The following is a 25,993-nucleotide window of genomic DNA, read 5'->3' as shown; positions in this document are numbered from 1 at the left end:
CCTTCCTGTAGTGAGGTGACCAGAACCGAACACAATACTCTAATGGACCAGGAAACTACCTACCAAGTGAACAGGTGCAAAGGGTGGGGGAAGGAAGTCACAGGCTTGAGCTGGGAAATATAATAATAATAATAATAATAAAAGTACTTTATTTATCCCGAGTGGGAAATTATTTTGTGACAGCAACAACATTTAAAAACACATTTAGCAATAATAATAAATAATAATAACAATACCAGTATTAACTAATAATAAAGTACAGAATAATAATATGCACAATAATAATTTACCAATGTGCAATAATACTGTACAAAATAATAAAACAGACTATTGTACTATGATGTGTGTTCTCCTGTTGCACAGAGATGAGCTGTTGTATAAGTTTATTGCATTTGGTAGGAAAGATTTTCTGTAACGACACTTGTGACAGCAGAACTGAATTAGTCTTTTTGCATCACCAGCACCGATGCTGCTCCCCCAACATAAAGCCATAAAGAAGGCTGCACTCGCTACAACAGACTGGTAGAAGATCTCCAACATCCTAGTGCATACATTGAAGGATCTCAGCTTCCTTGGGAAATATGGAACACTGGGTGGATCTTCATTGATAGTGGTATGAGCAATGTATATGAGACTTCATTGGTAGTCTTCTCCACTATATTTGGTCCTACATAACGTGGGACTAAGTTGCGGCTCTCAGCTTTCAAAGGAAGATCTCTATACGATAGCCAGCTTTACTCCCCTGGCTTGAGAGCCCTCAGCTGTCAGCGGAGTTGTTCAGCCTGGTGGGCTGACTGTTTCTGATGGCGCAGCAGAGAACCCCTGGCCTTGTAGCATTCGATCAGCAGTTCAGCAGGAACTCCCGTATCGATCTCCTGGTCAGGGAAGAGCGTTGACTGGAATTCCCACTGGCATTCCACCGGGGGACATGCCAGTGGCAGACAAGTGGAGGTTATTGTAGGCAATCATTTGGGAGCTCCAGATCGCGGGGTTGGAAGAGACAAGGCAACGCAGGGTTGTCTCCAGCTCCTGATTCACTCTCACAGTCTGGCCATTAGATTGGGGGGTGGAAACCAGATGAGAGGCTGGCTGTGGCTCCCAAAAAATGGAACATGAACTGTGGTCCTTGATCAGACACTGTACCCTGAGGGGAGGCCAGCGGCCTGGACACAAGCTGAACCATCAGGGCGGCCGTCTCACCAACCAGTAGGAGCTTGGGGACAGCAATGAAATGGGAAGACATGGAGAAGCAGTCAGGCAGACCAAGAGGTGGGACCAGGGTGGTGAGGCACAGGTAACAGGCATACTAGACCTGTAGGGTGATGAAATTGTGAACGTCCTGGGACATGGCCACCAAAATCATCTCCTTATAATTTCCAGGGTTTGTTATACAGGAAGTCCATTTAAGAGCCTGATAGCAGTGGGACAGAAGTTGTCTTTGAGCCTGGTGGGACATGCTTTCAGGCCCAAGAGGGAGAAGGGAGAAGAGAGAATGACTGATGTGGGTTGGCCTTTGGTTGTGTTGGCTATTTTACTGACGCAGCAAGAGGTGTAGACAGATTAGTCCGTAGAGGGAAGGCTGGTTCCTGTAACAGGCTGAGCAGTGTCCACAACTCTCGGCAGTTGCTTGTGGTCAAGGGCAGAGTAGTTACCGTTCCGTGCATCTAGACGGAATGCCTTCTATAGTGCATTGATAAACATTGGTGAGGGTCGAGGGGGACTTGCCAAATTTCTTTAGCTTTCTGAGGCAATGGCTGCTTTCTTGATACTGACATCAACATGGCCACAATGGTAATGATAGAATCGAGTCATTCTGGTGAAAAGTCTTTATCCCCAACGGGGGGACGAGGAAACATTAGGAACACGGAGGTCCTGTAAGCTTTAAAGCCACAACTTTATCTCCCTTACCCCTTTTCCAAACCTTAGGCTGGAGCATTTAGAGCAGGGGTCCCCAACCTTGTTTATGTAATGGGCCAATGCCATCAAGCAAGGGGGCTATGGACACCAGATTAGAAACCCCTGGGACGGAGGCAAGCCAAACAGGAACTTGGAATTGATCACTAGGCAATTCTGCGCCAGGAATGACCTCAGCAAGCAGGAAGATCCAGGGAAGCAGATGGAACGGACAATCAGGGACGAGGTGTCTCTGGGAAACAGAGCCTTGGTGTTGAGGGTTTATTGAGAGACATACTATGAGGCAGAAAATGGCAACCAGAGATTTTTAAAAGATTGTTGGCATTTTTAAGAACCAGAGATTTCCTGTGTCTGCCCGTGGTTGGGTCAGGGCTGAGCTCTGGGATGGTCTGCTCAACATTCACTAACCCACAAACAATGCTGGAAACATTGGAGAAGGCTTCCAGCATAGGACTCAGATAGCTGCCAAAATCTCAGGAGCAGTGTCAAGTTGATGTGTTATAATCCCTAAACTTTATTTCCAATCTCTCTGTGCTTAAATGAAGCAAGAGAGCCAGGAACGTGAGTCTAACTTTGTTTTTCCCTTTAAGCAAGGCTTGCACGTCTGATGTGGTGGTGTGATGATGTATGCCAAATCCGTACTTTTACGTATAACCCGCAATGCATCATGTAAACAGCAAAGAAAGCTTAATCAAATGATGCATTTACAATATTACTCAAATATTACTGAAATATCAAACACATCACAGGTGGGAGACTAAAATAGGTTTAGTATAGGACATCGAACAGGACAGCACAGTACAGGCCCTTTGGCCCAGAGTTTTGTACTGACCTTTTAACCCACTCCAAGATCAATCTAACAATTCCACTTCCCCACCCCCCCACCGCATAGCCTTCCATTTTTCTATCATCCACGTGCCTACCTTAGAGTCTTTTAAATGTCCATAATGTATCTGCCTCTACCACCACCCTGACTGTGCGTTTCACACAGCCACCACTCTCTGTGTGGGGTGGCACGGTAGCGTGGTGGTTAGCACAACGATTTACGGTATCGGAGACCAGGGTTCAATTCCCACCACTGCCTGTAAGGGGTTTTACGTTGTCCCCCATGACCGCGTGGGTTTCCCTCGGGTGCTCTGGTTTCTTCCCACAGTCCAAAGACGTACCGGTTAGTAGGTTAATTGGTCATTGTAAATTCTCCCATGATTAGGCTTGGATTGAATTGGGGGATTGCTGGGCAGCATGGCTCGAAAGGTCGAAGGGCCTCTAACTCAATAAATACATAAGCAGTAAATAAAGAAACTTACCTCCTACACCCCCCCCATACGTTCCTCCAATTGCCTTAACATTATGCCCCCAAGTGTTAGCCAATACTGCCCCGGGAAATAGTAGCTGGCTGTCCAATCTATCTATGCCTTTTATCATCTTATCTGCCTCTATCAAGTCACCTTCTATCCTCCTTCACTCCAAAGAGAAAAGCCCTTGCTCGCTGAACCTCTCCTCATAAGACATGCTCTGGAGGTTCGGTGTAAGGAGTGCTTGATTGCTAGCAGGAGTTAGTGGGCTAAAGGGCCTGTTTCTACTCTGTATGACTCTGGCTACCAAGGGAAATGAATCCTCCCTCTTTGCCTTAATGTTCCACTCTGTGTTGTGTGATAAGTGACTAGGGAGCAGAGCACACGCATCCGGACATTTGCTTCCAGTTTAGTAAATTACAAAACAATACTTCACTCTATAGCACCACTGGGCAGAACAACGGATTTACAAGGAGATAATTCAAAGCAGAAAAGGATTACTTCAAAGTGTAGGTTAATAATAAAAACACACAACACTGGCATCCCTTTTCTTAATCAGCTTAAGTTCGTTCTGACCACTGAAGGGAGGGGGAGAATTTCACATCAGCCCTTACCAGAGATATTAAAGATAATACAAGATTATTTAGTGTCATAGAGTCATAGGGAAGTACAGCACAGCAACCAGCCCTTCAGCCCATCTAGCAGTGCTGAACCATTTAAACTGCCTACTCCCATCGACCTGCACCTTAGCCCTCCATAGCTCTACCATCCATGTACCTATCCAAACTTCTCCTAAATGTTGAAATCGAGCTTGTATCCACCTCTTGCACTGGCAGCTCGTTCCACACTCTCACCACCCTCTGAGTGAAGAAGTTTCCCCTCATGTTCCCCTTAAACTCAGATATACATACTGTAATTCGCAGTTTTTTCCCCTGTTATTATGTATTGCATTGTACTGCTTCAGCAAATTTCACGACATATGTCAGTGACATCCAACCTGATTCTGATTCTAATCTTTGGAATCAGCTCTATTTCCATCTTTAATATCTCTACTTTCCTCTTTCAGGGTTCTTTTGAGGACCCTGACCTGGAGTTATACGCTGACTACGGTTCTTTGCAGGAACGGGACCCACTCTCCGGGTTTCACAACTGGCCATTGTCCGGCACGCCAAGTGCTCGGCCTAAGAGCTCCGCTCGCCTCTGGAGGACGGAGATTTCATAGCTCTGGAGATGGGAGGGATCGGAGAGACGGGAGGTCGGTGTCTGAGCAGAAGACTGGTGTGTCGTGGGAGATGGAAGATCTCTGGCTGTGTGCCCAGACACCTGAGATCTTTGGGCACGGAGCTTGGAAAAAATGATGCAACAGCCTTTTAACATCGTAAACCAGCGAGTTGTTTGTTATGTCTCCCCTCTCACTGTGAAGCGGAGACTTCACTCTCTCCCTTATTAGGGAGAGGGAGAGCCTGTGGTATGTCAGATACCGGGTGAACAAGTAGTCTTTGGGGTAACTGCAAGTCTGTGTCCTTGTTGTTGCTTTGCTCATGCAAGAGTGCTCGGTGGCGGGTGCTGATGCTTTTTTTGCCAGTGGATGGAGGGGGGATTGTTGCTTACCGTTGTTTACACGTGGGGGGGGAGCTGGGGGGACTTTGGGGTTCTAACATTTAAATGTCGTTCATTCTTTGGGGGCACTCCTCTGTTTTTGTGGATGGTTGCGAAGATGTATATTGCCTATATCTCTCTGACATTAAGTGTACCTTTGAAACCTTTAATCAGGACTGGAACGGAATGGGGAAGAAACCCGAAAAGGGAGGTGGGAAGGGAGGGAAAAAGTACAAGCTGGAAGGTGTTGGTGAAGTCAGGAGAGAGGGAAAGTAGGTGGGTGAAGGGTATGAAATTTTGTTTCATTTGGCACTTTGTTTGGCAAAAACTGAAGAGCCTGTTCTATCTTCTATGACTCAAAGGTAATGCTCATTTAATCTTGCTGAGGTTCAGAAATTAATGTGCAAACTGTAAAAGTGTGCACTGAGAGCCTTGAGTTATTGTCCCCCCCTGAGCTGCAGGCTGCATTGCTCCCTTCACAGTGACAGGTCTCCGCATCATCCCGAGCTACGTCAGATGATCACATCCCCAGCGAAATGTGAACACTCATGTAATGTGCACTGGGCACACAGCAGTCAGTGACTGGAGCTGTCTTATCAGGCAGAGACAGTACTTGATTGCTGAAATGAAGTGAGCATATTTTCGAAGCAATTCTGATCCAAAAATTCTGAAACATTTGCAGTCTCTTGGTGTATTGAATGTTCTGTCGGTTTATAATACACAGAAGACTAACCCTTCTGCCACATCCTGAAGGTGTTTGACATTATTGCCCACACGCGATAATAAATGCATGTCTAAAAATTAATTCTAGGAAAAATAAAATGGTTTGTCCTTTTTCCAAAACTGGCCCGAAAATTCACTGTGGAAGAAAAAAATTAATTACTTTTTATGACGTGCAACCACTTTGCACTCTTATCTACAGCACTTTAAAGTGTTAGGCAGTGAATTATGATTGAATGAAGTCTATGATCAGAGGGCACAGCCTCAGAATAGAAGGACATCCCTCGAAAACAGAGATGATGAAGAATTTCTTTACAGCAACGCACACAAAATGCTGGAGGATCTCAGCAGGCCAGGCAGCATCTATGGAAAAGAGAGAACAGTCAATGTATTGGGCCGAGACCCTTCATTAGGAATCAAGAATTACTTTCGCCAGAGGGCATGGAATTCATTGCTACAGACAGCTGTGGAGGCTGAGTCATTGGGTAAGTTTGAAATGGAGGTTAATAGGTTTTTGATTTGTAGGGGCATCAAAGGTTATGGAGAGAAGACAGGAGAATGGGAAAATAAATCAGCCATAATCAAATGGCAGAGCAGACTTGATGGGCCAAACAGCTTAATTCTGCTCCTATGTCTTATGGTCTAATTATCTGGCAGGATTAGAAATCTATGACTTTCTAACCAAGATGTGGGTGGGCTGGTATTAAAACACGGATTATTTGTAATTAGCTTTATTTGTCACATGTACTTTGAAACAACATACAGCGAAATATGTTGCTTGCATCGACAACCAACACAGTCCGAGGATGTGTTGGGGGGCAGCCCGCAAGTGTCGAGAAGATTCCGGCGCCAATGTGGCCTGCCCACTACTTACTAACCCTCATCTGTACATGTTTGGACTGTGAGAGGAAACCTGAGCACCCAGAGGAAACCCATGTGGTCACGGGGAGAACGTACAAACTCCTTGCAGACAATGGCGGCATTGAAAGTCCAGTAATCTAAAAAATGTCAGTCACATTTTTGCTGTCAAAGTACTATTCCAAGTTAGTTACTCTCTGTTAGGTGCTGGAGTTCAGGGCAGCAATGAAGGTCCTCCATCTCTGGCGGTGTTCAGGCCTTCCTTCATCATGTCAGTAGCTTCCTCTCGGTTTCCACTTGCAGGTCCTGGGTGGAGACTTAGGAATACTGTTGCTCTTAGGTGTTGAAGGATTCTTCATTGCTGTATCTGTAATAATTTTATTTTACCAGTCAGGGTTCTTAGCCCTGAGCTGAACCCCTGAACCTGGAGGACCGGTGGACCACTTGTAGTCTGACCTCCACCCTTTGACCTGTTTGGAAAGCGTGACCCTACCAAAGCATAAAGCCCTGACTTCAGTCAATATGGCTTACCAGATCATTGAGGCACACAAACCTCCAAACCACAACAAGGTTGTGGTAGTCTTGGAGAAATTTCAAGTTCAGAGCATGTTCCCTCATCTAATCCGTTGGATTTGGCCTAAAGGGGATAGCGATGTCCAGCCTGCATATGCAGGCACCTTCCAGTCCTCATCCAGCTAACAGGATTCTCCAGCCGCTCATTCCAGACTCAACGCCGGCAGCCTATTTAACCCAATTTCTCAGAAATATCTGCCAAGAACAATTGTGGTCATCATGATCGCCCACATCAATATGACACGGCACGTAATGATGATGATGACTGTTTAAGCTAGAAACTTCATGCAATGAAGGTATTTTATTGCGCCCTGGTGTATATGATAATAAATTGATCTGGTCTTACCGAAAATCTTCTATTTTTAAATTGCAAATTTAATGTCAGGTAGCATTCGAGAGAATTTCTTGGCAAATGGACAGAATTGAATGTCTTACACCACCAGATAAATGTAACTGAAGTTATGCTATTTGTATCTCTTCACAGGTCCTGTTTGAATCGTTCAGTTTTAATATTTAACAGTTACAAACTACTGACTTTCTCTTTTCTGTTTACTTAGTGTCACAACACAATATCGAGCTTTAAAGCGTTCTCTGAGGTAGCTCCTCATCTGGTAAAATCAGCCCAATTTGTGCTGCTTTCCTGCCTAATTCACATATGTCTGAGTTCTGAAAATCAGCCTCAGTTCAGTACCGAGCGGAGTAAACATCGTGGAGCCCTCAGACATGGAGCCTGGAGCAGGCCACAGCCTCAGCCTCAGCTCAGCACAGAGATGGAGCAGTGAGCAGAACCAGCCTGACCCTTGCCTCTGGTCCTGACACACTGCTTTTTCAATCCATCTGGCCCAGTGTTTGAATCGTCCAACACCGGGCCGTTCCTCACTCTGGGACTCAGGCTCCGTTGCGTTGATGTGCTCTGGACCTGGACCCCGCCAAATTGGCCCACCACTTCAATGGATCAAGCCACGCTCTCAGATTAGGTGGACAGTCCTCAAATCTGCCTCTCCTCCAATCCGACTCTGCTCCACTCCGCTTGCCCCGACTTTGCCTCAGCATCACCTCAATATCCCTCACAACCGTACGCTTCGACCCTCGACTCAGCCTCTCCTCCGCTCACCTCTCCATTGTTCGCACTGATCCATTACCAGAAATTTTACAAGAAGAAGCATTATTAATAAAGTATATAGTTGTATTCCTTGTTTTTTTTTGCCACCAATAAGTAAGCCCTGGACTTCACCAGTGCCATCTTAAACAGGACGATTTCCAGCATCCGCATTTTGAAACTTATTTTCATTTGTGTCTAGTTACCTTCAAAGTGCAAACAACGTATGTTATATATAGCCTTGAGATTCACCTTCTCGCAGGCAGCCACAAAACAAAGAACTACAATAGAATTCACAAAAAAAAGCTACATCACAAATTCAAATTCAAGTTCAATTATTATTCAACCACACGTGAATACAACCAGACAAAACAATGTGCCTCTGGGGCCAAGGTGCAACAGATACGCAGCATACCTGAGGTCACGCAGCTTCCCCGCCGCCTGTCGCACCACCAAACAAGGATAACAGGCCTATAGCATCTTACACTATCAATGTCCAAAGACAGTCAAACGTGCAACGTGTGGACAAGATTGTGCAAACAATTTTAGAAAGATCAAACAAGCAATCCACAGAATTTGAACTGCTGCCTCCCCAGAAGTAAGCCCGGGGGCACGGAGCCAGATGGATGCAGGCCGCAGCCATGGAGCCAGATCAGTGGTGCTAAGATGAGTGCTGATGTCTGCCGAAACAAGTACTGCAACACGGTGATTGAGCTACTGGACCCACAGCCAAGAGTTCAGCAACATTGATCCGGAGGCACAAGTTCCACTTCTGCCCGCACAGCTGAGGAACTTAACTTGGAGGAAATAATCACAGAAACAGAACAGAAGTATGCCCTTCGGCCCACTAACTACTGAACGTTGAAAGGTCTTGATGGAGTGGATGTGAAGAGGATGTATCCTTTGGTAGGGGAATCTCGGACCGGGGATCCAGCCTCAGAACAGAGGGACGTCCATTTAGATTAGATTATTAGATTATGAGGACACGCAGTCCTCTTTTACTGTCATTTAGTAATGCATGCATTAAGAAATGATACAATGTTCCTCCAGAAAGAGATCACAGAAACACAAGACAAACTAAAAAACTGACAAAAATCACATAATTATAACATATTGTCACAAAAGTGCAAAGCAACACCGTAATTTGATAAAGAACAGACCATGGGCGCGGTAAAAAAAGTCTCAAAGTCTCTCGAAAGTCCCATCATCTCATGCAGACGGTAGAAGGAAGAAAAACTCTCCCTGCCATGAGCTTCCAGCACCGCAAACTTGCCGATGCAGCACCCTGGAAGCACCCGACTACAGCCGACTCTTGAGTCCGTCCGAAAACTTTGAGCCTCCGACCAGCCCTCCGACACCGAGCACCGAGCACCATCTCTGCTGAGCACTTCGACCCCGACCCCGGCGATAGGCAAAGCCGAGGATTTGGGGCCTTCCCCTCCGGAGATTCTGGATCGCACAGTAGCAGCAGCAGTGAAGCGGGCATTTCAGAAGTTTCTCCAGGTGTTCCTCTGTGCTTCTCACGTCTGTCTCCATCAAATCAGGATTGTGCGCGGCCCCTACTTAACAAATATAATATCATTTCGGAGCAGCCGCGTGCGCTGTGTCACGCCGCCATCTTCTCCTCCCCCCCCCCACTTTAGAACAGAGATGAGGAGGAATTTCTTTAGCCAGAGAGTGGTGAATCTGTGGCATTCATTGCCACAGGCAGCTGTGGAAGACAAGTCCTTAGGTACAGTATATTTAAGGCAGATGTTGACAGGTTCTTGATTAGTCAGGGTGCGAAAGGATACGGGGAGAAAGCAGGAGATTGGAGATTGAGAGGGAAATGGATCAGCCATGTTGAAATGGTGGAGAGACTCGATGGGCTGAATGGCCTAATTCTGCTCGTAGGTCTTATAGTCTTAAGTACTGTAAACACTGATCTTCAAGCACCCACCAGTGGGAACAGAATCTGTACTGATTCCCTTCATTCTATCCAGATTCCGGAGAAGTCCTTGCAAATTTTCTCTGTGCTCTTCTAATCTTATCAATATCTTTCTTACCGACAGGAAAGATATAAATAAGGTTAGACGAATACAGAGAATTTTTACAAGGATGTTGGCGGGATGTGAGCACCTGAGTTGTAGGGAAAGGTTGAATAGGTTAGGACTTTAATCCTTGAACTGAGGGAAGATTTGATGGAGTTAGACAAAGTTATGAGGGGTATAGATAGGCTAATGTAAGCGGGCTTTTTCCACCAAGGATGAGTGAGACTAGAACTAGAGGTTCTATGCAAATATCTAATCAGCCAATCGTGTGGCAGCAACTCAATGCATTAAAGCATGCAGACAGGGTCAAGAGGTTCCGTTGTTGTTCATTCCAAATATCAAATTGGAGAGGAAATGTGATCTAAGTGGCTTTAATCACAGAATGTTTGTTGGTGTCCCACAGGGCGGTTTGAGTATCTCAGAAACTACTGATCTCCCGGGATATTCACCCACAACAGTTTCCAGAGTTTACAGAGAAGGGCACAAATAAAAAATCTAATGAGCAACAGTTCTGTAGATGAAAGCGCCATGTTAATGAGAGAAGTCAGGGGAGAATGGCCAGACTGGTTCAAGCCGACAGGAAGGTGACAGTAACTCAAATAACCACGCATTACAACTGTAGTGTGCAGAACATAGAAATTAGAAACCTACAGCACATTACAGGCCCTTCGGCCCACAATGTTGTGCTGACCATGTAATCTACTCTAGAAGCTGCCTAGAATTTCCCTAGTGCATAGCCCTCTATTTTCCCAATCTCCATGTACCTATCTAAGAGGCTTTTGAAAGACCCCATATCGGCTCCACCACCACCACTGGCAGAGAAGAGCATCTCTGAATACACAGCACGTCGAACCTTAAAGTGTACGGGCTACAGCAGCTGAGGACCATGGACGTACCCTCAGTGACCACTATTCGGTACAGGAGAGAGGGTTAGGTTGAGACCATTATCAACGGGATAATGTTAGCGGGAAGTCACATCTCAGGGTGAAAGGAATCAACCCGAAGGAAACAAAAGTATGGATGAACAAACTGGACAAACTGTAACTGTAATGCTGTTTACCTGGCTGAGGAGCAAGATAGAGCTTGGTCCACTGCCCAGCCCACTGTGTTTGGGGAAAATCTGAACTTCAGGACCTGAGCTGATTACAGATGTTAATTTCTTTGAAATTCAACGCTTTTGTACTAAAATTTGGACTCTAGGAAAAACAAGCAGGAGAAATAACTTCTTCACATGTTTTGGCAGCTAAGAGCTTCATAGATGTCGTGATACAACATTCGTGTGTGTGTGTGTGTGTGTGTGTGTGTGTGTTATTAAAGTGGCTCATTTGAATGGTCAACGTTACTGAAAGCAGCAGGGGTAACCTAGACTTCCTGGTTTTAAAGAATAGGAAATATGTTGATTTTACTGAAGGCCATGAATCCCCCTGATCTGGCATTTTGGATACCATTCTTTCGAAGGATTATATGTTCAAAAAAACACCAGGCTGAATCCTTAACAAACGTTACCACAGTCAGAAACCATTATCCTCCAAGAGCAGGTACTGGCTTTGTGTCATTTCTCTAGCAATAACTTGCAATTGAGAACAATCGCACAGGGTGCAGTGTCGAACCTGAAATGGTTAAGGGTCAACTGTGTTCTATTTTAACAAAATAACTCTTACACAGAGTAACTGGCAAAATCAGAACCCGGTTTAATATCATCAGCATATGTAGTGAAATTTGTTAACTTAATGGCAACAGTTCAATGCAATACATGATAAATATAGGTTCAAAGGTTCCTTTTATTGATAGTGTACACTACAACTCTGATATTTGTCTTCTCCAGATAGCCATGAAATACAGAAAAACCACAGGTGTTGATGAAAGAAAAGACTTTAACTCCCCTCTCCAGCATGAAAAAGAAAAGAAACAAAACTCATCAAAAATCGGCCACTCACTTACTCACAGAAAAGAACAGCAACAATAACAATCTCAGAAATGAACTGCAACAGCAACACCAAACCCCCAACTCCCCACACACACAAAAATTTACAAATCACACACCCGCCAATCGTCCACAAGAAAGAAAACACTGAAAAGCTGAAGGAAACAAGTATAAAGTACAGTCAAATAACCACGTAAATCTCAGAATTTGGGAAACTTCTTTTCATCTGCATACGAGGAGAGCAGCCGCACGAACTCAGTCATTCCGTAAAGAGTAACTGACGACTTGCGTCTGAACGCCGTCAACCTGGCTGCTGACCGTCTCCAGTGGGGGCCAACGCTGACCCCCTCCACATTCGCCTCAATGCCTCAATCTTCCTCGCCACCTCGAGACGGAGTCATTCATGACCCCTGCGCCTCATCTCTGGTCCTTTCCATGAGTCAGGTTGCGTTCCCAGTCCTTTTTGGCCCCCCCCATCTCTGATCTTCATGAGGCAGCTCTCTAGTCATAGCGTAACGCGGGATCCTTCGATTCAGTTCCAAACTGTAAGTCAGTGTATATAGAAGAAATAAATAAACTAATAAAATACAGTAAGTATAGATATGTATATAGTTCTGCAAAAACAAAATCATAAAAAAATAGTGAGGTAGTGTTCAGAAATCGGATGGCAGTGGGGAAGAAACCGTTCTTGAATCTTTAACAATAACAATAACCATATAACAATTACAGCACAGAAACAGGCCATCTTGGCCCTTCTAGTCCGTTAAGTGTGTGCCTTCTGGATTCTGTACCTCCTTCCTGACAGTAACAGTGAGAAGACAGCTTGTCCTGGGTGATTGGGGTCCATAATAATGGCTGTTGTGAAGTTTGTTAAATTTGCGGTAAGGCCACATTCTTTCATTGTCGCTGGGTGAAAATGATGGAATTCCCTCCCCAACAGCCCTCTGGGTGTACCTACACCTCCGGGACTGCAGCGGTTCAAAATGGCAGCTCATCACCATCTTCTCAAAGGCAACTTGGGATGGGCCATAAATGCTGGCTTCGCTGGCGACACCCTCATCCAGTTAATGAATAAATTAAAAACATCTACAATACAATTCTTAATAATAGGAAAAAACAACTATAAATTACAGTATGAATTATATATCTATTAGAGTTAAATTAAATAATAGTGCAAAAAACCACAGAAAATTAATCAAAAACTGATTAATGGGCTGCCGGCGACGGTGGTGGAGGTGGATATGAGGTGGATAAGAGACTCCAGGACAGGTACATGGAGCTCAGAAAAATAGAGTGCTGTGGGTAACCCTAGGTAATTTTTAAGGTAAGGACATGTTTGGCACAGCTCTGTGGGCCAAAGGGCCTGTATTGTGCTGTAGGTTTTCTATTTTTCTATGTTTCTAAAACGGACTTCAGCTGGGAGTGGAATTCGCTGAGAATAATCATACACTTCAGTTCGGAAACAAAAGGATTGAGGAGCTATCAAATCTGATTTCATTCTTTAACCTGTCCATTGGTTAGTTCTCAAGCTGTCTGAGTTATGTGGATAATTTAACAATTCATCCTGTTGCTATCAGAGAGGGAATGCAAGTTGACCAATTTATTTGTTCACTTAAGAGGCATATTGGCATTAGAATTTGACAAGGTCCCTCACAGTAAACTGATCCAGCAGATTAAGACCATAAGGGATCCATAGTGAGTTGGCAAGTTGGATTCAAAATTGGCTTGGTCAAAGAAATCAGAGAGCAAGGGTATTATTCTGACCAGTGGTCTATGGCCAGTGTGCCCACACAGATCAGTACTGGGACCTCTCTTGCTTGTACCATATGTGAAAGGTTTGGAAGGTTCAAAGTGAATCTTATTATCAGAGTACTTATATGTCATAGAACATAGAACATAGAACATAGAATAGTACAGCACAGTACAGGCCCTTCAGCCCACAATGTTGTGCCCGAACCTCAAACCCTGCCTCCCATATAAGCCCCCACCTTAGATTCCTCCATATACCTGTCTAGTAGTCTCTTAAACTTCACTAGTGTATCTGCCTCCACCACTGACTCAGGCAGTGCATTCCACGCACCAAGCACTCTCTGAGTAAAAAACCTTCCTCTAATATCCCCCTTGAACTTCCCACCCCTTACCTTAAAGCCATGTCCTCTTGTATTGAGCAGTGGTGCCCTGGGGAAGAGGCGCTGGCTATCCACTCTATCTATTCCTCTTATTATCTTGTACACCTCTATCATGTCTCCTCTCATCCTCCTTCTCTCCAAAGAGTAAAGCCCTAGCTCCCTTAATCTCTGATCATAATGCATACTTTCTAAACCAGGCAGCATCCTGGTAAATCTCCTCTGTACCCTTTTCAATGCTTCCACATCCTTCCTATAGTGAGGTGACCAGAACTGGACACAGTACTCCAAGTGTGGCCTAACCAGAGTTTTATAGAGCTGCATCATTACATCACGACTCTTAAACTCTATCCCTCGACTTATGAAAGCTAACACCCCATAAGCTTTCTTAACTACCCTATCCACCTGTGAGGCAACTTTCAGGGATCTGTGGACATGTACCCCGAGATCCCTCTGCTACTCCACACTACCAAGTATCCTGCCATTTACTTTATACTCTGCCTTGGAGTTTGTCCTTCCAAAGTGTGCCACCTCACACTTCTCCGGGTTGAACTCCATCTGCCACTTCTCAGCCCACTTCTGCATCCTATCAATGTCTCTCTGCAATCTTTGACAATCCTCTACACTATCTACAACACCACCAACCTTTGTGTCATCTGCAAACTTGCCAACCCACCCTTCTACCCCCACATCCAGGTTGTTAATAAAAATCACGAAAAGTAGAGGTCCCAGAACAGATCCTTGTGGGACACCACTAGTCACAATCCTCCAATCTGAATGTACTCCCTCCACCACAACCACATACAATCCTGAGAATCTTTCATTTTCCTGTGGGCATACACAACGAATCTATAGAATAGTAACTATAACGGGCTCAATAAAAGATCAACCAGAGTGCAGAAGCAATAAACTGTGGAAATGTAAATCTAAATAAATAGCAATAAATAACGAGAACATGAACAACACACATAAAAGTTGCTGGTGAACGCAGGAGGCCAGGCAGCATCTCTAGGAAGAGGTATAGTCGACATTTCGGGCCGAGACCCTTCGTCAGGACTAACTGAAAGAAGAGATAGTAAGAGATTTGAAAGTGGGAGGGGGAGTCCCCGGGAAAAGTTGATTGGCAAAAGGGATACAAGGCTGGAGAAGGGAGAGGATCGTGGGATGGGAAGCCCAGGGAGGAAGAAAGGGGGAGAGGAGGAAAACCCAGAGGATGGGCAAGGAGTACAGTGAGAGGGACAGAGGGAGAAAAAAGAGAGAAAAAGAAAGGAAAGGGATAGATAGATACATAAATAAATAAATAAATAAATAGGGGTGAGAAGGGGAGGTGGGCATTAATGGAAGTTAGAGAAGTCAGTGTACATGCCATCAGGTTGGAGGCCAATCACCTGTCCAGCTCTTGGCTCCATCCTTCCCCTCCTGTCTTCTCTTATCATTTTGGATCTCCCCCTCCCCCTCCCACTTTCAAATCTCTTACTATCTCTTCTTTCAGTTAGACCTGACGAAGCGTCTCGGCCCAAAACGTCGACTGTACCTCTTCCTAGAGATGCTGCCTGGCCTGCTGCGTTCACCAGCAACTTTTATGTGTGTTGCTTGAAATTCCAGCATCTGCAGATTTCCTCGTGTTTGCGTTTTTAAAGAGAACATGGGATAAGGCTGAGAATTTAAGACAAGGTTGGATAGATTCTTGCATAGCAGGGGAATTAAGGATTATGGGGAAAAGGCAGGTGGGTGGAGATGAGTCCATGGCCAAATCAGCCATGATCTTATTGAATGGTGGAGCAGGCTCGAAGGGCCAGATGGCCGACTCCTGCTCCTATTTCTTAGGTTCTTATAACAACATGAAGAGTCCTTAAAGTGAGATAACTGGTTGTGGGAACATCTCAATAGATAAGGGTAGTTATCCTCTTTTGTTCAAGAGCCTGATGGTTGATGGGTAGTCACTGTTCTTGAACTTGGTGGTGTGAGTCCTGAGACTCTTGTACCTTCTACCTGATGGCAACAGTGAGAAAACAGCATAGCCTGGGTGGCGGGGATCTCTGATGATGGACGCTGCTTTCCTACGACAGTTTTTCATGAAGATGTGCTCAATGGTTGGGAGGCTTCACCCGTGTGACAAAATCAGTTTGAGAAGTTTACAAAATTATCAGAGGTTAATGTAAGCAGGCTCTTTCCAATGAGGTTGGGTGAAACTAGAACTAGAGGTCATAGGTTAGAGGTGAAAGGTGAAGTATTTAAAGGGAACCTGTAGAGGAACTCCTTCACACTGAGGGTATAGCAAACTGCCTGCGAAAGTGATGGATGCGTGATCGATGGCAACATTTAAGAGAATTTTGGTTAAGTACATGAACAGGTGGACAGCAGGGTGGAGATACATCTCTACCAAAGGAGGTGTAAGGTGCTCCTTCCCTCCGCTAGCCTGCAGATCACCCTTGGGCAAGGTGTAGCCCCTGCTTAGCACCCCCACCCCCGTCCCATTCCCCCCCCCCCGATCAGGGTCATGTGAAGCCATGGGAGCAGGTGGTGGATGGTCGTAAGTGGGGGGGGGGTCGCATCCCCTTTGAACCGACCCCCTCTCACCTTCAGTGCAATTTAGGGCAGCATGGTAGTATAGTAGTTTACAGTGCCAGCGACCCAGGTTCAATTCCCACCACTGTCTCGAAGAAGTCTGTACGTTCTCCCTGTGACCGCGCGGGTTTCCTCCGGGTGCTCCGGTTTCCTCCCACAGTCCAAAGACGTACTGGTTGGTAGGTTAGTTGGTCATTGTAAAATATCCTGTGATTAGGTTGGCATTAAATTGGGGGGTTGTTGGGGAGTACGGCTTGAAAGACAAGAAGGGTCTATTCCACGCTGTATCTCAATAAATAAAATAAATTCCTAGAAGCATGGTTTTGCACGAACAGTTCTGTAAACAGAGTGCAAACCTCAAACCCATTTATAAGCCAATGCGGGCAAAATTTCAGACAACGCACAGAGTTCATCACACAACCAATCAGGAATGAGACCCTCACCCTACACCACGACTGATCACGCCCAATCAACTGATTGATAATATCTAAAGGGCAAGTGTTCGGAGGACACACGACAAATGTCTCCTCACATGGGGATGAAAGGGATTGCCAAGATCGGAGAACAGCTCAAACCAGCCATAAAATAAATAAATAGATATCTATTTGTACAAGAAAATCTGCAGATGCTGGAAATCCAAGCCACACGCACACACACACACACACACACAATGCTGGAGGAACTCAACAGGCCAGCCAACATCTATGGAAAGGAGTAAACAGTCGACATTTCAGGACGAGACCCTTCATCTCCAAGTTTGTGGATGACACGAAGTTGGGCGGCAGTGTTAACTGTAAGGAGGATGCTAAGAGGATGCAGGGTGACTTGGATAGGTTGGGTGAGTGGGCAAATTCATGGCAGATGCAATTTAATGTGGATAAATGTGAGGTTATCCAGTTTGGTGGTAAAAACAGGAAAACAGATTATTATCTGAATGGTGGCCGATTAGGAAAAGGGGAAGTGCAACGAGACCTGGGTGTCATTGTACACCAGTCATTGAAAGTGGGCATGCAGGTACAGCAGGCGGTGAAAATGGCGAAAGATATGCTGGCATTTATAGCAAGAGGGTTCGAGTACAGGAGCAGGGAGGTTCTACTGCAGTTGTACAAGGCCTTGGTGAGACCACACCCGGAGTATTGTGTGCAGTTTTGGTCCCCTAATCTGAGGAAATACATTCTGACCATAGAGGGAGTACAAAGAAGGTTCACCAGATTGATTCCTGGGATGGCAGGACTTTCATATGACGAAAAACTGGATTGACTAGGCTTATACTCACTGGAATTTAGAAGATTGAGGGGGAGTCTTATTGAAACGTATAAAATTCTAAAGGGATTGGACAGGCTAGATGCAGGAAGATTGTTCCCGATGTTGGGGAAGTCCAGAATGAGGGGTCACAGTTTGAGGATAAAGGGGAAGCCTTTTAGGACCGAGATTAGGAAAAACTTCTTCACACTGAGAGTGGTGAATCTGTGGAATTCTCTGCCACAGGAAACAGTTGAGGCCAGTTCATTGGCTATATTTAAGAGGGAGTTAGATATGGCCCTTGTGGCTAAAGGGATCAGGGGTTATGGAGAGAAGGCTGGTACAGGGTTCTGAGTTGGATGATCAGCCATGATCGTACTGAATGGCAGTGCAGGCTCGAAGGGCCGAATGGCCTACTCCTGCACCTATTTTCCATGTTTTTATGTTTCTATCAGGACTGAAATAAAAGAGATGAGATGTCAGACTAAGAAGGCGGGGGAGGGGAGGAAGACATACAAGGCGGCAGGTGAAAGGTCAAACTGGGGGAGGGGGTGAAGTAAAGAATTGCGAGGTTGATGGTGAGAGAGATAAAGGGCTGGAGAAGGGGGAATCTGGTAGGAGAGGACAGAAGACCATGGAAGAAAGGGAAGGGGAGGAGCATCAGAGGGAGGTGATGGGCAGGTAAGGAGATGAGGTGAGAGCGGGAAACAGGATTGGGGAATGGTGAAGGAGAGCAAGGTGCAATTTCCGGAAGTTCAAGAAATCGATGCTCATGCCATCAGTTTGGAAGCTACCCAGATGGGATATAAAGTGTTGTTCTTTCCAGCCTGAGTGTGGCCTCATCGCGACAGTGGAGGAGGCCATGGACTGACATGTCAGGATGGGAACGGGAAGTAGAATTGAAGTAGATGGCCACCGGGAGATCCCACTTTTCCAGGCAGACGGAGAGTAAGTGCACTACACTGCTGCTACAAAACAAGAACTTTCACGACATACGTCAGTGATAACAAACCTTATTCTGATTCTGATTCTATGATGCTCCAAAGGAACCTTTGCAAGCAGCTGTAATGATGATAGAATTTTCTTCTTGTAGTGGAGATGAAATTTGAAGGATCAAGTTTTAGGAAGTTTGGTCGACTTTTATACCCTGCCTTAGTTATTCAAAAAGAATGACACATGGTTTGGATCTCTGCCCAACCTTAAAAGGAAAGTTTGTTGCTTTAAAGGGCAGAGTGAAAGTAATGACAGATGACTAAAAACAGTTTTTTTTTCTTTCTTACTCTTTGAAATCATACGGCCAGAGGAAATGTAGCAGATTTTTATAGGGATGACTCCCAACACGTGTTGGAGTTTTGACAGTCATTTGAAACTTCACTGACTCGGTGGGTGAGCATTATTTGAACTTATTTGTTCCATTCGCAACATGAGAACATTTTGCTCTTCAGAAGATACTCCAACTCTTGGTGGGGGCTTTAGGAGAATTGGCAGAGGATATTCCCTTGTGAAATACCTCCTACTGGTTGGCGTGGAATTGAAAGCTGCCAAGGCAATGTCTAAGGACAAGGTAATTTTGTCTTGACAACTGAATTAGGAGATGTGCCGGTATCAAATGAAACAGGGAAGTGTCTTCTGAATTACTGCGATGTAATCTTCAACTTTGAAGAATACAGTTACAACACTGTTACCACTAGAGGGAGAAAGCAAGTTTACCACCCCAAAATTCTCCACCACAGACTGGTACCCTCCAAGCTGATGGCATGAATATCAATTTCTCCTTCATTAAAAAATAATTTCCCTCCCCATCCCCTCTTCCTATACTCCCCACTCCGGCCTCTTACCTACTCTCAACTGCCTATCACCTCCACCTGGGTCCCCTCCTCCTTCCCTTTCTCCTATGGTCCATTCTCCTCTCCTATCAGATTCTTTCCTCTCCAGCCCTTTACCTTTCCCACCCACCCTGGCTTCACCCATCACCTTCCAGCTATCCTCTTTCTCCCCCCCCCAACCTTTTTCTGGCGTCTTCCCCCTCTCCTCCTGAAGAAGGGACCTGGCCCAAAACATTAACAGTTTGTTCATTTCCATAGATGCTTCCTGACCTGCTGAGTTCCTCCAGCGCTTTGTGCATTTGGATTTCCAGCTTTCTTGTGTGTATAAAGAAACATATATTTGCATTCAGTGGCTACTTTGTCAGATACCTCCTGTACCTAATAAAGTGGCCACTGAGTGTACGTTCATGGTCTTCTGCTGCTGTAGCCCATCCACTTCAGGTTCGACGTGTTGTGCTTTCAGAGATGCTCCTCTGCACACCACTGCTGTAACGTGTGGTTATCTGAGTAACTATCACCTTCCTGCTGGCTTCACCCGGTCTGGCTGGTTCCTCTCATCTCACTCATTAACAAGGCTAGTGGAGTGAAGGAGCCCCTCACACCTCCTTTGGTGGGGCTGTATCTCCATCTCCACCCGCCACTCCTCCCCCGCGCCGGGATTATCAAGGCCAAGAGACCAGAGGTTTAAGGTGAGTGGAAGGATTTTATAGGCGATCTGGGTGGAAAGGCTTACAGTGCATGGTTGATATCTGTAAGAGTCAGCCCGAGCAGTTGGGGAACTAAATTCAATCACTACGTTCATTTTGGGTTGGCAGGGTGGAGATACATCTCTACCAAAGGAGATGTAAGGTGCTCCTTCCCTCTGCTAGCCCGTGGGCAAGGTGTAGCACCTGCTAACCCCCCACCTGATCAGGGTCACGTGAAGCCATGGGAGCAGGTGGTGGATGGTCGTACGAGCAGCTGGTGCACATCACAAGTCCTGGTTATGCTAGCACTGACACCAGGCAGACAATCTCTGAAGAGTATTAATAATGGCTGGGGTCAACCATCTTGCAAAGACACAGAAGAAGACAATGGAAAACCACTTGTGTAGAAAAATTGGCCAAGAACAATAATGGGCATGGAAAGACCATGATCGCCCACATCATACGACACGGCGTGTGATGAACCAGCAAGTATTCATTGTACTTTATTTTGGGATTCAGCGAGGCAATGGGTCCTTCCAGCTCAACAAGAATGTACCACCCAGTTACACCCATGTGACCAATTGACCTACTAACTGGTACGCCTTTGGAATGTGGGAGGAAACCAGAGCACCCGGAGGAAGCCCACGCAGCCACAGGGAGAACGTACAAACTCCTTACAGGCAGCAGTGGGAATTGAACCGGCATCACCTGCACTGTGATACACTAAACGCTATAGCACCGTGTCGCCCCATGTATAAGTTCATTTCAGTCAACCTCGGAGTGGGGGGGAGGGGGTAAAGGGAAGAGGCCCTTTCCTTGAAAATGGTCCAGATCTCAACTTTCTGTAAAAAACTCATCATCTGTGAATGTGTCTAAAGTGCCAGCTTAAAGTATCTTTTATTTATTTACATTTTTTTGCGTACATTGCTTGAGAGCAAATTTTACTTAGTACAAGTAGCACATATGGTTGCGATTTCAGAAAAACATACAGTCACAAAGAACGAAGTCTCTGAGTGACATGACTGTAGAATTGATGGTCCAGCTTGTTCTTCCGCGGAGTGAGCACTAGAGGGCAGCAGCAACTGGCGGGGCCATCCGCCAACCCAAGTACAGGCTCCAGCGTGCCTCGCATGGCGTCTCCCACACCAACTCGGCGTCTCCTCACCTGGTTGGCTGCCAGAGGCAAACCTGCAGCCACGGCCTAATCCTCCACACAACCAAACTCCCCCGCTGCGGGTCTCGCCAATGAACCAGTGAACTGGGCTAACAGTAAATCAACAGTACCAATGCTATTCATCGAGAACTATTTTGATTGCCATAAAGCTCTTCCTGAGGCTGTTGAAGATGCCTTTTTAAAAATGGTTTTTTTTTCACTTTTCAGAGTGGTTGGGGTTCTGTCGGAGACCCTGACCTGGAATTACACTCAGTCTTCAGCTCTTTGCGGTGGTGGCACCCACTCCCGGGGGCTCACAGCCGGCCGCTTTTCGAAACTGGCCTAGAACGCGGCCTAGAAAACAAGCGCGCCTTCAGGGTTCCAAGGCTTTGCGGCCCTGTGGACGGGCTGATTCTATGCTGGTGCTACGAGAGGAAAACGTAACATCAGGAGCGTCGGATCAGCTGTCGGAGGCCCTGTACATGGCATTTCGCACTCTCTCTCTCTCCCTCCCTCCCTCTCTCTCCCTCCCTCTCTCTCTCTCCCTCCCTCCCTCTCTCTCTCTCCCTCCCTCCCTCTCTCTCTCTCTCTCTCTCTCTCTCTCTCTCTCTCTCTCTCCCTGGTGAGAGGAGTTTCGCCCATTCTTGGGTTGGAGAACTTGGGGGGAGAAGAAGCAGCATAACAGACTTTATCCTCGTAAGTCAGCGAGTTGTTTTGTTATGTCTCCCCTCTCGCTGTGAAAGGTGACGTCTCTTTTTCCCCTTTTTTTTAGGGAAAGACAGAGCCTGCGGCATGTCTAATTATCAGGTGAATGATTAGATGCTGTTGTACTGCAGATCATGGTCTGTCTTGGGGGGGGGACTTTGCAATTGCTTGCTTGGTGGGTGGAGGGTGCTGATGCTTTCTTTTGCTGAAGTAAGTGAAAGGGGGGGGAGTCATTGATTTGCTGCTGCTTGTGTGCCTGAGGGGGAAGTAGGGGGACTTTGGGGTTTAATGTTTTTACTGTCACTCATGCTTCTGTTTTCATGGATGTCTGCAAAGAATTCTCAGATATTACATGGAACTATTGAACTATTGAACGGAACTCTTAGATCTGAGTGGACGAGCTGCAAGTCTGAAGAAATCCTTGAAAAAATACTTTCTCAAAGCAGTCTTATTCAATTTAAACTTCCGATACTTCATTCTTGTTATAATGCTGGGAAGTCAAGTGAATCGCATTGTGATGTTAAATACATTTAATTGTATATTTCTCCTCCTTTCACCTTGAAGGAAGGAATAGAAGTTGCTCTAAGACAAGAACTTGTAAATAAAATGTTTCTACAGGTCTCCCCATTGGATTGTAGTTGCATTTCAGCTGAACGTCTGCACAAGGACAAGCAAGTGACTAGAACATATGATGAATTTCCACTGAAAGAAATACTTGTCTGACAAATAGACATAATGTGAGAGTGTGGGATGAGCAAAGCTATTAGTCCACCCAGTCCCCTTCACCCGAGTCCTGCCTTGTGACTCAGTCAAGTGCATTGTTTCACGAAGTCACACAAGCTGAATCAGATGGCTAAACAAGTCAGTATGTCAGTATCCATGGTGCATTCTGCAGGCTTTTTTCATGCCTCCCTCACATTATCATCAGCACTGCATAACGTGTCTCTACATCCAGAGAAGGAGACAGACAGGGAGACCAGAGATAAGAGATTTAAAGACTGAAGATCACATTCAGGTCTAATATTAAGAAATTTGTTGTCCTTGCAGTAGCAGTACAATGAAATCATGATAATAGAAAAAAAATGTGAATTACAATAAATATATATTAAAATGGCTAAAATTAAACAAAGGAAAGGTACTTCGCATCCGGAATTTCTCCGGTTAGTGGACGATTTCCCTCCATGCCTCTCTGACGTAGTGGGGAACCGCGTACGAGGCAAGTCACAGCAGTGGTTTGCCATTGCCTTCTGCCAGGTGAGTTTCCGAAGAAGTCACCAGCTCGTAACCCAGTACGGGTGGAAAGCGTGCAGGGGAGCCGGCTGGATTCGAAATCGGGACCTTTCGTCCCAAAGTCTGGCGCTGATGCCGCTACGCCACCAGCCGGGTTAAAATTAAGTAAATAGTGAAAAAAGAGAGAAGAAAAGGAGTGAGGTTGTGTTTATGGGCTCAATGTCCATTCAGAGACCTGACGGCAGAGGGGAAGAAACTGCTCCTGAGTCATTGAGTGTGTGTCTTCAGGCTCCTGTACCTCCTTCCTAATGGTTAAGGTTTGTCCATCGTCATCGGCGAAGACCTCGACACCATTAGTACTTTTTACGAGGTCGAGTTGCTAGCTCAACACTCAACCAGACATGGATGGAAAGGGTGCCCGGGAGCAGTTCGACTGGATTCGAACTCAGGAACCTTCGCTCCTGGAGTCCGGCGCTGATGTCACTGCGCCACCAGCCGGCTATGATGGTGCCGATACTACGGCACGATTTGGATTTAAGTGAGGGAGAGTTGCGCAGCGTCAGCCTCACTCTCTCTTCCCAATTCCCATCTGGATCCAGTGGCAAGACAAGAGTCGAGACGGCTGGAAATGGGACTAGGCGCAGTGGATGACCAGGACGTCTTCTGTGTCTTGTCCTGCTCTACACGTTCCACGACACTTGCAGAGACCGCCTTCTTGACCGTTGGACTTTCCATTGGTCTCGTCCGCTCAATCCGCCGGAGTCTGTCTACACATGCTGGGATAGACAACTCCCTATCTCACCGAGGGTTTGAGACCCGTCGGCTACCCTCACCTGGTTTAGCCGGCTTGTCGAAGCCATCGCCTGGGGTGTGGCCGCTGTCACATGCAAACAGCTACAGGGAGCCACAGGTGAGAGCTGAGCGCCAGGTGGGGACCAAAGGTGGACTAACCGCCCTGAAAAGGACGCGACATGTTACCCCACCAGAGGTGCTACCCCTCCCTGACACCCCATACACTCCATCCTAATGGTAACAATGAGAACAAGGCATGACCTGGGTGATGGGGAGTCCTTAATGATGGATGCCGCCTTTCTGAGGCATCGCTCCTTGAAGTCGTCCTGGATACCACATAGGCTAGCGCCTATGATTGAGCTGACTAAGTTTACAATTCACTGCAGCTTATTTTGACCCTGTGCAATAGCCCCCACCCCAATGTCTAATTCAATTTACTACTCATCTTGAATACCACTGAACCTTCTTGCGGGAACTTTTCAAATGTCTTGTTAAAGTCTATGTAGACAACTTCCACTGGGTTGGCTTCATCAAGTTTCCTGGTAACTTCCTCGAAAAACTCTACATGATTGATGAGACAGAGCCTGCCATGCACGTAGCCATGCAGACTATCTTTAATCAGTCCATGCCTACCCAAATACTCATATATCCAGTTCCTTAGCGTACCTTCCAATAACTTTCCCATTAATGTCAGGCTCACCGGCCCATTATTTCCTCGTTTATTTAGAGACCTCCTTAAACAGCAGAACCACATTTGCTCTCCTCCAGTCTTCCGACACCTCTTCAGTATCTCTGCGAGGATCCCAGCAGTTTCTGCACTTGCCTCCCACAGGATCTGAGAGGACACCTCATCAGACCCTGGGGATTTATCCAACATAACTTGCCTCAAGGCAGCAAAATGCCCCTCTGTAATTTGCACAGAGTCCATGAAGTTGATGCCATTTTGCTCTATTCCTGTAGCCTCTGTGTCCATCTCCTGAGTGAATACTGATACAAAAAATGCCAACAAGATCTCCCCCATCTCATTTGGCTTCAGTCATGGATTACCATTCTGATCTTTCAGGGGACCAATTTTGTCCCTTGCAATCTTTTTGTTCTTAACATCTCTGTAGAATCTCTTCAGATTCTTCTTCACCTTGTCTGCTAGGGCAACCTCATGCCTTCTTTTAGCCCTCCTGATTTCTCGCTTTAGTGTTGTCTTGCATTTCTTATACTCCACCGGTGCATCATTTGTTTCTCCCTGCCTATACCTGCAATGCACAGTTTTTTTAACCGTCCCTCAATATCTCTTGAAAATCAATGTTCCCTAAACTGTTATCCTTACCTTTCATTCTGACAGGCACATACAAGTTTTGTACTCTCAAAATTTCATTTTGAAGGCCTCCCACTTAGCAAGTACACCTTTGCCAGGAAACAGCCTGTCCCAATCCACAGTTGCCAGATCCTCTCTGGTACCATCAAAATTGGCCGTTCTTGAATTTAGAATCTCAATCTGTGGACTAGACCCATCTTTTTGCATATTTCCTTTGAAGCTAAAGGCATTGTGATCACTCGATGCAAAGGGTTCCACACAAAAACCATTGTCACCTGCCCTGTCTCATTCCCTAACAGTAGATCCAATATCACACACTCTCTCATTAGGTCTTCTATGTA

Source organism: Mobula hypostoma, chromosome 28 (assembly GCF_963921235.1).
Source record: "Mobula hypostoma chromosome 28, sMobHyp1.1, whole genome shotgun sequence".
In the NCBI taxonomy this organism is placed as follows: domain Eukaryota; kingdom Metazoa; phylum Chordata; class Chondrichthyes; order Myliobatiformes; family Myliobatidae; genus Mobula; species Mobula hypostoma.
The sequence above is the reverse complement of the archived record's forward strand: the minus strand, read 5'-3'. Positions refer to the sequence as shown.